Genomic DNA, 16,373 nt, shown 5'->3' with positions numbered 1-16,373 from the left:
CACCCAGGTTACAGCGTATCGCCCGGGTTACAGCGTATCACCCAGATTACAGTGTATCACCCAGGTTACAGCGTATCGCCCAGGTTACAGCGTATCACCCAGGTTACAGTGTATCGCCCGGGTTACAGCGTATCACCCAGGTTACAGTGTATCACCCAGGTTACAGTGTATCGCCCAGGTTACAGTGTATCGCCCGGGTTACAGTGTATCACCCAGGTTACAGTGTATCGCCCAGGTTACAGTGTATCGCCTGTGTTACAGTGTATCACCCAGGTTACAGTGTATCGCCCAGGTTACAGTGTATCGCCCGGGTTACAGTGTATCACCCAGGTTACAGCGTATCACCCAGGTTACAGTGTATCGCCCGGGTTACAGCGTATCACCCAGGTTACAACGTATCACCCAGATTACAGTGTATCACCCAGGTTACAGCGTATCCCCCAGGTTACAGTGTATCACCCAGGTTACAGTGTATCACCCAGGTTACAGTGTATCGCCCGGGTTACAGCGTATCACCCAGGTTACAGCGTATCACCCAGATTACAGTGTATCACCCAGGTTACAGCGTATCGCACAGGTTACAGTGTATCACCCAGGTTACAGCGTATCGCCCAGTTTACAGTGTATCACCAGGTTACAGTGTATCGCCCGGGTTACAGCGTATCACCCAGGTTACAGTGTATCACCCAGTTTACAGCGTATCACCCAGGTTACAGCGTATCGCCCGGGTTACAGCATATCGCCCAGGTTACAGTGTATTGTCCAGGCTACAGTGTATCGCCCAGGTTACAGTGTATCGCCCTGGTTACAGTGTATCACCCGGGTTACAGTGTATCACCCAGGTTACAGTGTATTGTCCAGGCTACAGTGTATCACCCAGGTTACAGTGTATCACCCAGGTTACAGTGTATCGCCCAGGTTACAGTGTATCACCGAGGTTACAGCGTATCACCGAGGTTACAGCGTATCACCCAGGTTACAGTGTATCGCCCAGGTTACAGTGTATCGCCCAGGTTACAACGTATCACCGAGGTTACAGTGTATCACCCAGGTTACAGCGTATCGCCCAGGTTACAGCGTATCACCCGGGTTACAGTGTATTGCCCGGGTTACAGCGTATCACCCAGATTACAGTGTATCGCCCGGGTTACAGCGTATCGCCCAGGTTACAGTGTATCACCCAGGTTACAGTGTATCGCCCGGGTTACAGCGTATCACCCAGGTTACAGCGTATCACCCAGATTACAGTGTATTACCCAGGTTACAGCGTATCGCCCAGGTTACAGCGTATCACCCAGGTTACAGCGTATCGCCCGGGTTACAGAGTATCGCCCGGGTTACAGTGTATCACCGAGGTTACAGCGTATCACCCAGGTTACAGTGTATCGCCCGGGTTACAGCGTATCACCCGGGTTAGAGCGTATCACCCAGATTACAGCGTATCAGCCAGGTTACAGTGTATCACCCAGATTACAGTGTATCACCCAGGTTACAGCGTATCACCCAGGTTACAGCGTATCGCCCAGGTTACAGTGTTTCACCCAGGTTACAGCGTATCACCCAGGTTACAGCGTATCGCCCGGGTTACAGCGTATCGCCCAGGTTACAGTGTATTGTCCAGGCTACAGTGTATCGCCCAGGTTACAGTGTATCACCCGGGTTACAGTGTATCACCCAGGTTACAGTGTATTGTCCAGGCTACAGTGTATCACCCAGGTTACAGTGTATCACCCAGGTGACAGTGTATCGCCCAGGTTACAGTGTATCACCCAGGTTACAGCGTATCACCCAGGTTACAGTGTATCACCCAGGTTACAGCGTATCGCCCAGGTTTCAGCGTATCTCCCAGGTTACAGCGTATCACCCAGGTTACAGCGTATTGCCCGGGTGACAGCGTATCACCCAGGTTACAGCGTATCACCCAGATTACAGTGTATCACCCAGGTTACAGTGTATCGCCCAGGTTACAGTGTATCACCCAGGTTACAGTGTATCGCCCAGGTTACAGCGTATCACCCAGGTTACAGCGTATCACCCAGATTACAGTGTATCACCAAGGTTACAGCGTATCGCCCAGGTTACAGCGTATCACCCAGGTTACAGCGTATCGCCCGGGTTACAGCGTATCACCCAGGTTACAGCGTATCACCCAGATTGCAGCGTATCAGCCAGGTTACAGTGTATCACCCAGGTTACAGCGTATCACCCAGATTACAGTGTATCACCCAGGTTACAGCGTATCGCCCAGGTTACAGTGTATCACCCAGGTTACAGCGTATCGCCCAGGTTACAGCGTATCACCCAGGTTACAGCGTATCACCCAGGTTACAGCGTAGCACCCAGGTTACAGTGTATCACCGAGGTTACAGCGTATCACCCAGGTTACAGTGTATCACCCAGGTTACAGTGTATCACCCAGATTACAGTGTATCACCGAGGTTACAGCGTATCACCCAGGTTACAGCATATCGCCCAGGTTACAGCGTATCACCCAGGTTACAGCGTATCACCCAGGTTACAGTGTATCGCCCAGGTTACAGTGTATCACCCAGGTTACAGTGTATCGCTCAGGTTACAGTGTATCACCCAGGTTACAGTGTATCGCCCAGGTTACAGTGTATCACCCAGATTACAGTGTATCACCCAGGTTACAGTGTATCACCCAGGTTACAGCGTATCGCCCCGGTTACAGTGTATCGCCCAGGTTACAGCGTATCACCCAGATTACAGTGTATCACCCAGGTTACAGCGTATCGCCCAGGTTACAGCGTATCACCCAGGTTACAGTGTATCGCCCAGGTTACAGTGTATCACCCAGGTTACAGTGTATCGCCCAGGTTACAGCGTATCACCCAGATTACAGTGTATCACCCAGGTTACAGCGTATCGCCCAGGTTACAGCGTATCACCCAGGTTACAGCGTATCACCCAGGTTACAGTGTATCGCCCAGGTTACAGTGTATCACCCAGGTTACAGTGTATCGCCCAGGTTACAGTGTATCACCCAGGTTACAGCGTATCGCCCCGGTTACAGTGTATCGCCCGGGTTACAGCGTATCACCCGGGTTAGAGCGTATCACCCAGATTACAGCGTATCAGCCAGGTTACAGTGTATCACCCAGCTTACAGTGTATCACCCAGGTTACAGCGTATCACCCAGGTTACAGCATATCGCCCAGGTTACAGTGTATCACCCAGGTTACAGCGTATCACCCAGGTTACAGCGTATCGCCCGGGTTACAGCGTATCGCCCAGGTTACAGTGTATTGTCCAGGCTACAGTGTATCGCCCAGGTTACAGTGTATCACCCGGGTTACAGTGTATCACCCAGGTTACAGTGTATTGTCCAGGCGACAGTGTATCACCCAGGTTACAGTGTATCACCCAGGTGACAGTGTATCGCCCAGGTTACAGTGTATCACCCAGGTTACAGTGTATCACCCAGGTTACTGTGTATCACCCAGGTTACAGCGTATCGCCCAGGTTTCAGCGTATCGCCCAGGTTACAGCGTATCACCCAGGTTACAGCGTATTGCCCGGGTGACAGCGTATCACCCAGGTTACAGCGTATCACCCAGATTACAGTGTATCACCCAGGTTACAGCGTATCGCCCAGGTTACAGTGTATCACCCAGGTTACAGTGTATCACCCAGGTTACAGTGTATCGCCCAGGTTACAGCGTATCACCCAGGTTACAGCGTATCACCCAGATTACAGTGTATCACCAAGGTTACAGCGTATCGCCCAGGTTACAGCGTATCACCCAGGTTACAGCGTATCGCCCGGGTTACAGCGTATCACCCAGGTTACAGCGTATCACCCAGATTGCAGCGTATCAGCCAGGTTACAGTGTATCACCCAGGTTACAGCGTATCACCCAGATTACAGTGTATCACCCAGGTTACAGCGTATCGCCCAGGTTACAGTGTATCACCCAGGTTACAGCGTATCGCCCAGGTTACAGCGTATCACCCAGGTTACAGCGTATCACCCAGGTTACAGCGTAGCACCCAGGTTACAGTGTATCACCGAGGTTACAGCGTATCACCCAGGTTACAGTGTATCACCCAGGTTACAGCGTATCACCCAGATTACAGTGTATCACCGAGGTTACAGCGTATCACCCAGGTTACAGCATATCGCCCAGGTTACAGCGTATCACCCAGGTTACAGCGTATCACCCAGGTTACAGTGTATCGCCCAGGTTACAGTGTATCGCTCAGGTTACAGTGTATCACCCAGGTTACAGTGTATCGCCCAGGTTACAGTGTATCACCCAGATTACAGTGTATCACCCAGGTTACAGTGTATCACCCAGGTTACAGCGTATCGCCCCGGTTACAGTGTATCGCCCAGGTTACAGCGTATCACCCAGATTACAGTGTATCACCCAGGTTACAGCGTATCGCCCAGGTTACAGCGTATCACCCAGGTTACAGTGTATCGCCCGGGTTACAGCGTATCACCCAGGTTTCAGTGTATCACCCAGGTTACAGTGTATCGCCCAGGTTACAGTGTATCGCCCGGGTTACAGTGTATCACCCAGGTTACAGTGTATCGCTCAGGTTACAGTGTATCGCCTGCGTTACAGGGTATCACCCAGGTTACAGTGTATCGCCCAGGTTACAGTGTATCGCCCGGGTTACAGTGTATCACCCAGGTTACAGCGTATCACCCAGGTTACAGTGTATCGCCTGCGTTACAGCGTATCACCCAGGTTACAACGTATCACCCAGATTACAGTGTATCATCCAGGTTACAGTGTATCGCCCAGGTTACAGTGTATCGCCCGGGTTACAGTGTATCACCCAGGTTACAGTGTATCACCCAGGTTACAGTGTATCGCCCGGGTTACAGCGTATCACCCAGGTTACAGCGTATCACCCAGGTTACAACGTATCACCCAGATTACAGTGTATCACCCAGGTTACAGCGTATCGCCCAGGTTACAGTGTATCACCCAGGTTACAGTGTATCACCCAGGTTACAGTGTATCGCCCGGGTTACAGCGTATCACCCAGGTTACAGCGTATCACCCAGATTACAGTGTATCACCCAGGTTACAGCGTATCGCCCAGGTTACAGCGTATCACCCAGGTTACAGTGTATCACCCAGTTTACAGCGTATCACCCAGGTTACAGCGTATCGCCCGGGTTACAGCGTATCGCCCTGGTTACAGTGTATCACCCGGGTTACAGTGTATCACCCAGGTTACAGTGTATTGTCCAGGCTACAGTGTATCACCCAGGTTACAGTGTATCACCCAGGTTACAGTGTATCGCCCAGGTTACAGTGTATCACCGAGGTTACAGCGTATCACCGAGGTTACAGCGTATCACCCAGGTTACAGTGTATCGCCCAGGTTACAGTGTATCGCCCAGGTTACAACGTATCACCCAGGTTACAGCGTATCGCCCGGGTTACAGCGTATCGCCCAGGTTACAGTGTATTGTCCAGGCTACAGTGTATCGCCCAGGTTACAGTGTATCACCCGGGTTACAGTGTATCACCCAGGTTACAGTGTATTGTCCAGGCTACAGTGTATCACCCAGGTTACAGTGTATCACCCAGGTTACAGTGTATCGCCCAGGTTACAGTGTATCACCCAGGTTACAGCGTATCGCCCAGGTTACAGCGTATCGCCCAGGTTACAGCGTATCACCCAGGTTACAGCGTATTGCCCGGGTTACAGCGTATCACCCAGGTTACAGCGTATCACCCAGATTACAGTGTATCACCCAGGTTACAACGTATCGCCCAGGTTACAGTGTATCACCCAGGTTACAGAGTATCGCCCGGGTTACAGCGTATCACCCAGATTATAGTGTATCACCCAGGTTAAAGCGTATCACCCAGATTACAGTGTATCACCCAGGTTACAGCGTATCACCCAGATTACAGTGTATCACCCAGGTTACAGCGTATCACCCAGATTACAGTGTATCACCGAGGTTACAGCGTTTCACCCAGATTACAGTGTATCACCCAGGTTACAGCGTATCACCCAGGTTACAGTGTATCACCGAGGTTACAGCGTATCACCCAGGTTACAGCGTATCGCCAACGTTACAGCGTATCACCCAGGTTACAGTGTATTGCCCGGGTTACAGCGTATCACCCAGATTACAGTGTATCGCCCGGGTTACAGCGTATCGCCCAGGTTACAGTGTATCGCCCGGGTTACAGCGTATCACCCAGGTTACAGCGTATCACCCAGATTACAGTGTATTACCCAGGTTACAGCGTATCGCCCAGGTTACAGTGTATCACCCAGGTTCCAGCGTATCACCCAGGTTACAGCGTCTCGCCCGGGTTACATAGTATCGCCCGGGTTACAGTGTATCACCGAGGTTACAGCGTATCACCCAGGTTACAGTGTATCGCCCGGGTTACAGCGTATCACCCGGGTTAGAGCGTATCACCCAGATTACAGTGTATCACTCAGGTTACAGTGTATCACCCAGGTTACAGTGTATCACCGAGGTTACAGCGTATCACCCAGGTTACAGCGTATCGCCCAGGTTAGAGTGTATCACCCAGGTTACAGCGTATCACCCAGGTTACAGCGTATCGCCCGGGTTACAGTGTATCACCCAGGTTACAGCGTATCACCCAGGTTACAGCGTATCGCCCGGGTTACAGCGTATCGCCCAGGTTACAGTGTATTGTCCAGGCTACCGTGTATCACCCAGGTTACAGTGTATCACCCGGGTTACAGCGTATCACCCGGGTTACAGTGTATCACCCAGGTTACAGTGTATTGTCCAGGCTACAGTGTATCACCCAGGTTACAGTGTATTGCCCAGGTTACAGTGTATCACCCAGGTTACAGCGTATCACCCAGGTTACAGTGTATCACCCAGGTTACAGCGTATCGCCCAGGTTACAGCGTATCGCCCGGGTTACAGCGTATCACCCAGGTTACAGCTTATCACACAGGTTACAGCGTATCGCCCGGGTTACAGCGTATCACCCAAGTTACAGCGTATCACCCAGATTACAGCGTATCAGCCAGGTTACAGTGTATCACCCAGGTTACAGTGTATCGCCCAGGTTAAAGTGTATCACCCGGGTTACAGTGTATCACCCAGGTTACAGTGTATTGTCCAGGCTACAGTGTATCACCCAGGTTACAGTGTATTGCCCAGGTTACAGTGTATCACCCAGGTTACAGTGTATCACCCAGGTGACAGTGTATCGCCCAGGTTACAGTGTATCACCCAGGTTACAGCGTATCGCCCAGGTTACAGCGTATCACCCAGGTTACAGCGTATTGCCCAGGTTACAGTGTATCACCCAGGTTACAGTGTATCACCCAGGTTACAGTGTATCTCCCGGGTTACAGTGTATCACCCAGGTTACAGCGTATCGCCCAGGTTACAGTGCATCGCCAGGGTTATAGCGTATCACCCAGGTTACAACGTATCACCCAGACTACAGTGTATCACCCAGGTTACAGCGTATCGCCCAGGTTACAGTGTATCACCCAGGTTACAGTGTATCACCCAGATTACAGTGTATCACCCAGGTTACAGCGTATCACCCAGGTTACAGTGTATCGCCCGGGTTACAGTGTATCACCCAGGTTACAGCGAATCGCCCAGGTTACAGTGTATCGCCCGGGTTACAGCGTATCACCCAGGTTACAGTGTATCACCCAGGTTACAGCGTATCGCCCAGGTTACAGCGTATCACCCAGGTTACAGTGTATCGCCCGGGTTACAGCGTATCACCCAGGTTACAGTGTATCACCCAGATTACAGTGTATCACCCAGGTTACAGCGTATCGCCCAGTTTACAGCGTATCACCCAGGTTACAGCGTATCGCCCGGGTTACAGCGTATCGCCCAGGTTACAGTGTATTGTCCAGGCTACAGTGTATCGCCCAGGTTACAGTGTATCGCCCTGGTTACAGTGTATCACCCGGGTTACAGCGTATCACCCAGGTTACAGTGTATTGTCCAGGCTACAGTGTATCACCCAGGTTACAGTGTATCACCCAGGTTACAGTGTATCGCCCAGGTTACAGTGTATCACCGAGGTTACAGTGTATCACCCAGGTTACAGTGTATCGCCCTGGTTACAGTGTATCACCCAGGTTACAGTGTATCACCCGGGTTACAGCGTATCACCCAGGTTACAGTGTATCACCGAGGTTACAGCGTATCTCCCAGGTTACAGCGTATCGCCAACGTTACAGCGTATCACCCAGGTTACAGTGTATTGCCCGGGTTACAGCGTATCACCCAGATTACAGTGTATCGCCCGGGTTACAGCGTATCGCCCAGGTTACAGTGTATCACCCAGGTTACAGTGTATCGCCCGGGTTACAGCGTATCACCCAGGTTACAGCGTATCACCCAGATTACAGTGTATTACCCAGGTTACAGCGTATCGCCCGGGTTACAGTGTATCACCGAGGTTACAGCGTATCACCCAGGTTACAGTGTATCGCCCGGGTTACAGCGTATCACCCGGGTTAGAGCGTATCACCCAGATTACAGCGTATCACCCAGGTTACAGTGTATCACCCAGGTTACAGTGTATCACCGAGGTTACAGCGTATCACCCAGGTTACAGCGTATCGCCCAGGTTACAGTGTATCACCCAGGTTACAGCGTATCACCCAGGTTACAGCGTATCGCCCGGGTTACAGCGTATCGCCCAGGTTACAGTGTATTGTCCAGGCTACCGTGTATCGCCCAGGTTACAGTGTATCACCCAGGTTACAGTGTATTGTCCAGGTTACAGTGTATCACCCAGGTTACAGTGTATCGCCCAGGTTACAGTGTATCACCCGGGTTACAGTGTATCACCCAGGTTACAGTGTATTGTCCAGGCTACAGTGTATCACCCAGGTTACAGTGTATCACCCAGGTTACAGCGTATCGCCCAGGTTACAGTGTATCACCCAGGTTACAGTGTATCGCCCAGGTTACAGCGAATCACCCAGGTTACAGCGTATCACCCAGATTACAGTGTATCACCAAGGTTACAGCGTATCGCCCAGGTTACAGCGTATCGCCCAGGTTACAGCGTATCGCCCAGGTTACCGCGTATCGCCCGGGTTACAGCGTATCACCCAGGTTAGAGCGTATCACCCAGATTACAGCGTATCACCCAGGTTACAGTGTATCACCCAGGTTACAGTGTATCACCGAGGTTACAGCGTATCACCCAGGTTACAGCGTATCGCCCAGGTTACAGTGTATCACCCAGGTTACAGCATATCACCCAGGTTACAGCGTATCGCCCGGGTTACAGCGTATCGCCCAGGTTACAGTGTATTGTCCAGGCTACCGTGTATCGCCCAGGTTACAGTGTATCACCCAGGTTACAGTGTATTGTCCAGGTTACAGTGTATCACCCAGGTTACAGTGTATCGCCCAGTTTACAGTGTATCACCCGGGTTACAGTGTATCACCCAGGTTACAGTGTATTGTCCAGGCTACAGTGTATCACCCAGATTACAGCGTATCAGCCAGGTTACAGTGTATCACCCAGGTTACAGCGTATCGCCCAGGTTACAGTGTATCACCCAGGTTACAGTGTATCGCCCAGGTTACAGCGAATCACCCAGGTTACAGCGTATCACCCAGATTACAGTGTATCACCAAGGTTACAGCGTATCGCCCAGGTTACAGCGTATCGCCCAGGTTACAGCGTATCGCCCAGGTTACAGCGTATCGCCCGGGTTACAGCGTATCACCCAGGTTACAGCGTATCACCCAGATTACAGCGTATCAGCCAGGTTACAGTGTATCACCCAGGTTACAGCGTATCACCCAGGTTACAGTGTATCACCCAGGTTACAGCGTATCGCCCAGGTTACAGCGTATCACCCAGGTTACAGCGTATCACCCAGGTTACAGCGTAGCACCCAGTTTACAGTGTATCACCGAGGTTACAGCGTATCACCCAGGTTACAGTGTATCACCCAGGTTACAGCGTATCACCCAGATTACAGTGTATCACCGAGGTTACAGCGTATCACCCAGGTTACAGCATATCGCCCAGGTTACAGCGTATCACCCAGGTTACAGCGTATCACCCAGGTTACAGTGTATCACCCAGGTTACAGTGTATCGCCCAGGTTACAGTGTATCGCTCAGGTTACAGTGTATCACCCAGGTTACAGTGTATCGCCCGGGTTACAGTGTATCACCCAGATTACAGTGTATCACCCAGGTTACAGTGTATCACCCAGGTTACAGTGTATCGCCCCGGTTACAGTGTATCGCCCAGGTTACAGCGTATCACCCAGGTTACAGCGTATCGCCCGGGTTACAGCGTATCACCCAGATTACAGTGTATCACCCAGGTTACAGCGTATCGCCCAGGTTACAGCGTATCACCCAGGTTACAGTGTATCGCCCGGGTTACAGCGTATCACCCAGGTTACAGTGTATCACCCAGGTTACAGTGTATCGCCCAGGTTACAGTGTATCGCCCGGGTTACAGTGTATCACCCAGGTTACAGTGTATCGCCCAGGTTACAGTGTATCGCCTGTGTTACAGTGTATCACCCAGGTTACAGTGTATCGCCCAGGTTACAGTGTATCGCCCGGGTTACAGTGTATCACCCAGGTTACAGCGTATCACCCAGGTTACAGTGTATCGCCCGGGTTACAGCGTATCACCCAGGTTACAACGTATCACCCAGATTACAGTGTATCACCCAGGTTACAGCGTATCGCCCAGGTTACAGTGTATCACCCAGGTTACAGTGTATCACCCAGGTTACAGTGTATCGCCCGGGTTACAGCGTATCACCCAGGTTACAGCGTATCACCCAGATTACAGTGTATCACCCAGGTTACAGCGTATCGCACAGGTTACAGTGTATCACCCAGGTTACAGCGTATCGCCCAGTTTACAGTGTATCACCAGGTTACAGTGTATCGCCCGGGTTACAGCGTATCACCCAGGTTACAGTGTATCACCCAGTTTACAGCGTATCACCCAGGTTACAGCGTATCGCCCGGGTTACAGCATATCGCCCAGGTTACAGTGTATTGTCCAGGCTACAGTGTATCGCCCAGGTTACAGTGTATCGCCCTGGTTACAGTGTATCACCCGGGTTACAGTGTATCACCCAGGTTACAGTGTATTGTCCAGGCTACAGTGTATCACCCAGGTTACAGTGTATCACCCAGGTTACAGTGTATCGCCCAGGTTACAGTGTATCACCGAGGTTACAGCGTATCACCGAGGTTACAGCGTATCACCCAGGTTACAGTGTATCGCCCAGGTTACAGTGTATCGCCCAGGTTACAACGTATCACCGAGGTTACAGTGTATCACCCAGGTTACAGCGTATCGCCCAGGTTACAGCGTATCACCCGGGTTACAGTGTATTGCCCGGGTTACAGCGTATCACCCAGATTACAGTGTATCGCCCGGGTTACAGCGTATCGCCCAGGTTACAGTGTATCACCCAGGTTACAGTGTATCGCCCGGGTTACAGCGTATCACCCAGGTTACAGCGTATCACCCAGATTACAGTGTATTACCCAGGTTACAGCGTATCGCCCAGGTTACAGCGTATCACCCAGGTTACAGCGTATCGCCCGGGTTACAGAGTATCGCCCGGGTTACAGTGTATCACCGAGGTTACAGCGTATCACCCAGGTTACAGTGTATCGCCCGGGTTACAGCGTATCACCCGGGTTAGAGCGTATCACCCAGATTACAGCGTATCAGCCAGGTTACAGTGTATCACCCAGATTACAGTGTATCACCCAGGTTACAGCGTATCACCCAGGTTACAGCGTATCGCCCAGGTTACAGTGTTTCACCCAGGTTACAGCGTATCACCCAGGTTACAGCGTATCGCCCGGGTTACAGCGTATCGCCCAGGTTACAGTGTATTGTCCAGGCTACAGTGTATCGCCCAGGTTACAGTGTATCACCCGGGTTACAGTGTATCACCCAGGTTACAGTGTATTGTCCAGGCTACAGTGTATCACCCAGGTTACAGTGTATCACCCAGGTGACAGTGTATCGCCCAGGTTACAGTGTATCACCCAGGTTACAGCGTATCACCCAGGTTACAGTGTATCACCCAGGTTACAGCGTATCGCCCAGGTTTCAGCGTATCGCCCAGGTTACAGCGTATCACCCAGGTTACAGCGTATTGCCCGGGTGACAGCGTATCACCCAGGTTACAGCGTATCACCCAGATTACAGTGTATCACCCAGGTTACAGTGTATCGCCCAGGTTACAGTGTATCACCCAGGTTACAGTGTATCGCCCAGGTTACAGCGTATCACCCAGGTTACAGCGTATCACCCAGATTACAGTGTATCACCAAGGTTACAGCGTATCGCCCAGGTTACAGCGTATCACCCAGGTTACAGCGTATCGCCCGGGTTACAGCGTATCACCCAGGTTACAGCGTATCACCCAGATTGCAGCGTATCAGCCAGGTTACAGTGTATCACCCAGGTTACAGCGTATCACCCAGATTACAGTGTATCACCCAGGTTACAGCGTATCGCCCAGGTTACACTGTATCACCCAGGTTACAGCGTATCGCCCAGGTTACAGCGTATCACCCAGGTTACAGCGTATCACCCAGGTTACAGCGTAGCACCCAGGTTACAGTGTATCACCGAGGTTACAGCGTATCACCCAGGTTACAGTGTATCACCCAGGTTACAGTGTATCACCCAGATTACAGTGTATCACCGAGGTTACAGCGTATCACCCAGGTTACAGCATATCGCCCAGGTTACAGCGTATCACCCAGGTTACAGCGTATCACCCAGGTTACAGTGTATCGCCCAGGTTACAGTGTATCACCCAGGTTACAGTGTATCGCTCAGGTTACAGTGTATCACCCAGGTTACAGTGTATCGCCCAGGTTACAGTGTATCACCCAGATTACAGTGTATCACCCAGGTTACAGTGTATCACCCAGGTTACAGCGTATCGCCCCGGTTACAGTGTATCGCCCAGGTTACAGCGTATCACCCAGATTACAGTGTATCACCCAGGTTACAGCGTATCGCCCAGGTTACAGCGTATCACCCAGGTTACAGTGTATCGCCCAGGTTACAGTGTATCACCCAGGTTACAGTGTATCGCCCAGGTTACAGCGTATCACCCAGATTACAGTGTATCACCCAGGTTACAGCGTATCGCCCAGGTTACAGCGTATCACCCAGGTTACAGCGTATCACCCAGGTTACAGTGTATCGCCCAGGTTACAGTGTATCACCCAGGTTACAGTGTATCGCCCAGGTTACAGTGTATCACCCAGGTTACAGCGTATCGCCCCGGTTACAGTGTATCGCCCGGGTTACAGCGTATCACCCGGGTTAGAGCGTATCACCCAGATTACAGCGTATCAGCCAGGTTACAGTGTATCACCCAGATTACAGTGTATCACCCAGGTTACAGCGTATCACCCAGGTTACAGCATATCGCCCAGGTTACAGTGTATCACCCAGGTTACAGCGTATCACCCAGGTTACAGCGTATCGCCCGGGTTACAGCGTATCGCCCAGGTTACAGTGTATTGTCCAGGCTACAGTGTATCGCCCAGGTTACAGTGTATCACCCGGGTTACAGTGTATCACCCAGGTTACAGTGTATTGTCCAGGCGACAGTGTATCACCCAGGTTACAGTGTATCACCCAGGTGACAGTGTATCGCCCAGGTTACAGTGTATCACCCAGGTTACAGCGTATCACCCAGGTTACAGTGTATCACCCAGGTTACAGCGTATCGCCCAGGTTTCAGCGTATCGCCCAGGTTACAGCGTATCACCCAGGTTACAGCGTATTGCCCGGGTGACAGCGTATCACCCAGGTTACAGCGTATCACCCAGATTACAGTGTATCACCCAGGTTACAGCGTATCGCCCAGGTTACAGTGTATCACCCAGGTTACAGTGTATCACCCAGGTTACAGTGTATCGCCCAGGTTACAGCGTATCACCCAGGTTACAGCGTATCACCCAGATTACAGTGTATCACCAAGGTTACAGCGTATCGCCCAGGTTACAGCGTATCACCCAGGTTACAGCGTATCGCCCGGGTTACAGCGTATCACCCAGGTTACAGCGTATCACCCAGATTGCAGCGTATCAGCCAGGTTACAGTGTATCACCCAGGTTACAGCGTATCACCCAGATTACAGTGTATCACCCAGGTTACAGCGTATCGCCCAGGTTACAGTGTATCACCCAGGTTACAGCGTATCGCCCAGGTTACAGCGTATCGCCCTGGTTACAGCGTATCACCCAGGTTACAGCGTAGCACCCAGGTTACAGTGTATCACCGAGGTTACAGCGTATCACCCAGGTTACAGTGTATCACCCAGGTTACAGCGTATCACCCAGATTACAGTGTATCACCGAGGTTACAGCGTATCACCCAGGTTACAGCATATCGCCCAGGTTACAGCGTATCACCCAGGTTACAGCGTATCGCCCAGGTTACAGTGTATCGCTCAGGTTACAGTGTATCACCCAGGTTACAGTGTATCGCCCAGGTTACAGTGTATCACCCAGATTACAGTGTATCACCCAGGTTACAGTGTATCACCCAGGTTACAGCGTATCGCCCCGGTTACAGTGTATCGCCCAGGTTACAGCGTATCACCCAGATTACAGTGTATCACCCAGGTTACAGCGTATCGCCCAGGTTACAGCGTATCACCCAGGTTACAGTGTATCGCCCGGGTTACAGCGTATCACCCAGGTTTCAGTGTATCACCCAGGTTACAGTGTATCGCCCAGGTTACAGTGTATCGCCCGGGTTACAGTGTATCACCCAGGTTACAGTGTATCGCTCAGGTTACAGTGTATCGCCTGCGTTACAGCGTATCACCCAGGTTACAGTGTATCGCCCAGGTTACAGTGTATCGCCCGGGTTACAGTGTATCACCCAGGTTACAGCGTATCACCCAGGTTACAGTGTATCGCCTGCGTTACAGCGTATCACCCAGGTTACAACGTATCACCCAGATTACAGTGTATCATCCAGGTTACAGTGTATCGCCCAGGTTACAGTGTATCGCCCGGGTTACAGTGTATCACCCAGGTTACAGTGTATCACCCAGGTTACAGTGTATCGCCCGGGTTACAGCGTATCACCCAGGTTACAACGTATCACCCAGATTACAGTGTATCACCCAGGTTACAGCGTATCGCCCAGGTTACAGTGTATCACCCAGGTTACAGTGTATCACCCAGGTTACAGTGTATCGCCCGGGTTACAGCGTATCACCCAGGTTACAGCGTATCACCCAGATTACAGTGTATCACCCAGGTTACAGCGTATCGCCCAGGTTACAGCGTATCACCCAGGTTACAGTGTATCACCCAGTTTACAGCGTATCACCCAGGTTACAGCGTATCGCCCGGGTTACAGCGTATCGCCCTGGTTACAGTGTATCACCCGGGTTACAGTGTATCACCCAGGTTACAGTGTATTGTCCAGGCTACAGTGTATCACCCAGGTTACAGTGTATCACCCAGGTTACAGTGTATCGCCCAGGTTACAGTGTATCACCGAGGTTACAGCGTATCACCGAGGTTACAGCGTATCACCCAGGTTACAGTGTATCGCCCAGGTTACAGTGTATCGCCCAGGTTACAACGTATCACCCAGGTTACAGCGTATCGCCCGGGTTACAGCGTATCGCCCAGGTTACAGTGTATTGTCCAGGCTACAGTGTATCGCCCAGGTTACAGTGTATCACCCGGGTTACAGTGTATCACCCAGGTTACAGTGTATTGTCCAGGCTACAGTGTATCACCCAGGTTACAGTGTATCACCCAGGTTACAGTGTATCGCCCAGGTTACAGTGTATCACCCAGGTTACAGCGTATCACCCAGGTTACAGTGTATCACCCAGGTTACAGCGTATCGCCCAGGTTACAGCGTATCGCCCAGGTTACAGCGTATCACCCAGGTTACAGCGTATTGCCCGGGTTACAGCGTATCACCCAGGTTACAGCGTATCACCCAGATTACAGTGTATCACCCAGGTTACAACGTATCGCCCAGGTTACAGTGTATCACCCAGGTTACAGAGTATCGCCCGGGTTACAGCGTATCACCCAGATTATAGTGTATCACCCAGGTTAAAGCGTATCACCCAGATTACAGTGTATCACCCAGGTTACAGCGTATCACCCAGATTACAGTGTATCACCCAGGTTACAGCGTATCACCCAGATTACAGTGTATCACCGAGGTTACAGCGTTTCACCCAGATTACAGTGTATCACCCAGGTTACAGCGTATCACCCAGGTTACAGTGTATCACCGAGGTTACAGCGTATCACCCAGGTTACAGCGTATCGCCAACGTTACAGCGTATCACCCAGGTTACAGTGTATTGCCCGGGTTACAGCG

The sequence above is a fragment of the Hemiscyllium ocellatum genome, chromosome 30 (assembly GCF_020745735.1).
Source record: "Hemiscyllium ocellatum isolate sHemOce1 chromosome 30, sHemOce1.pat.X.cur, whole genome shotgun sequence".
Classification (NCBI taxonomy): Eukaryota; Metazoa; Chordata; class Chondrichthyes; order Orectolobiformes; family Hemiscylliidae; genus Hemiscyllium; species Hemiscyllium ocellatum.
This window is presented reverse-complemented; position numbering follows the sequence as displayed.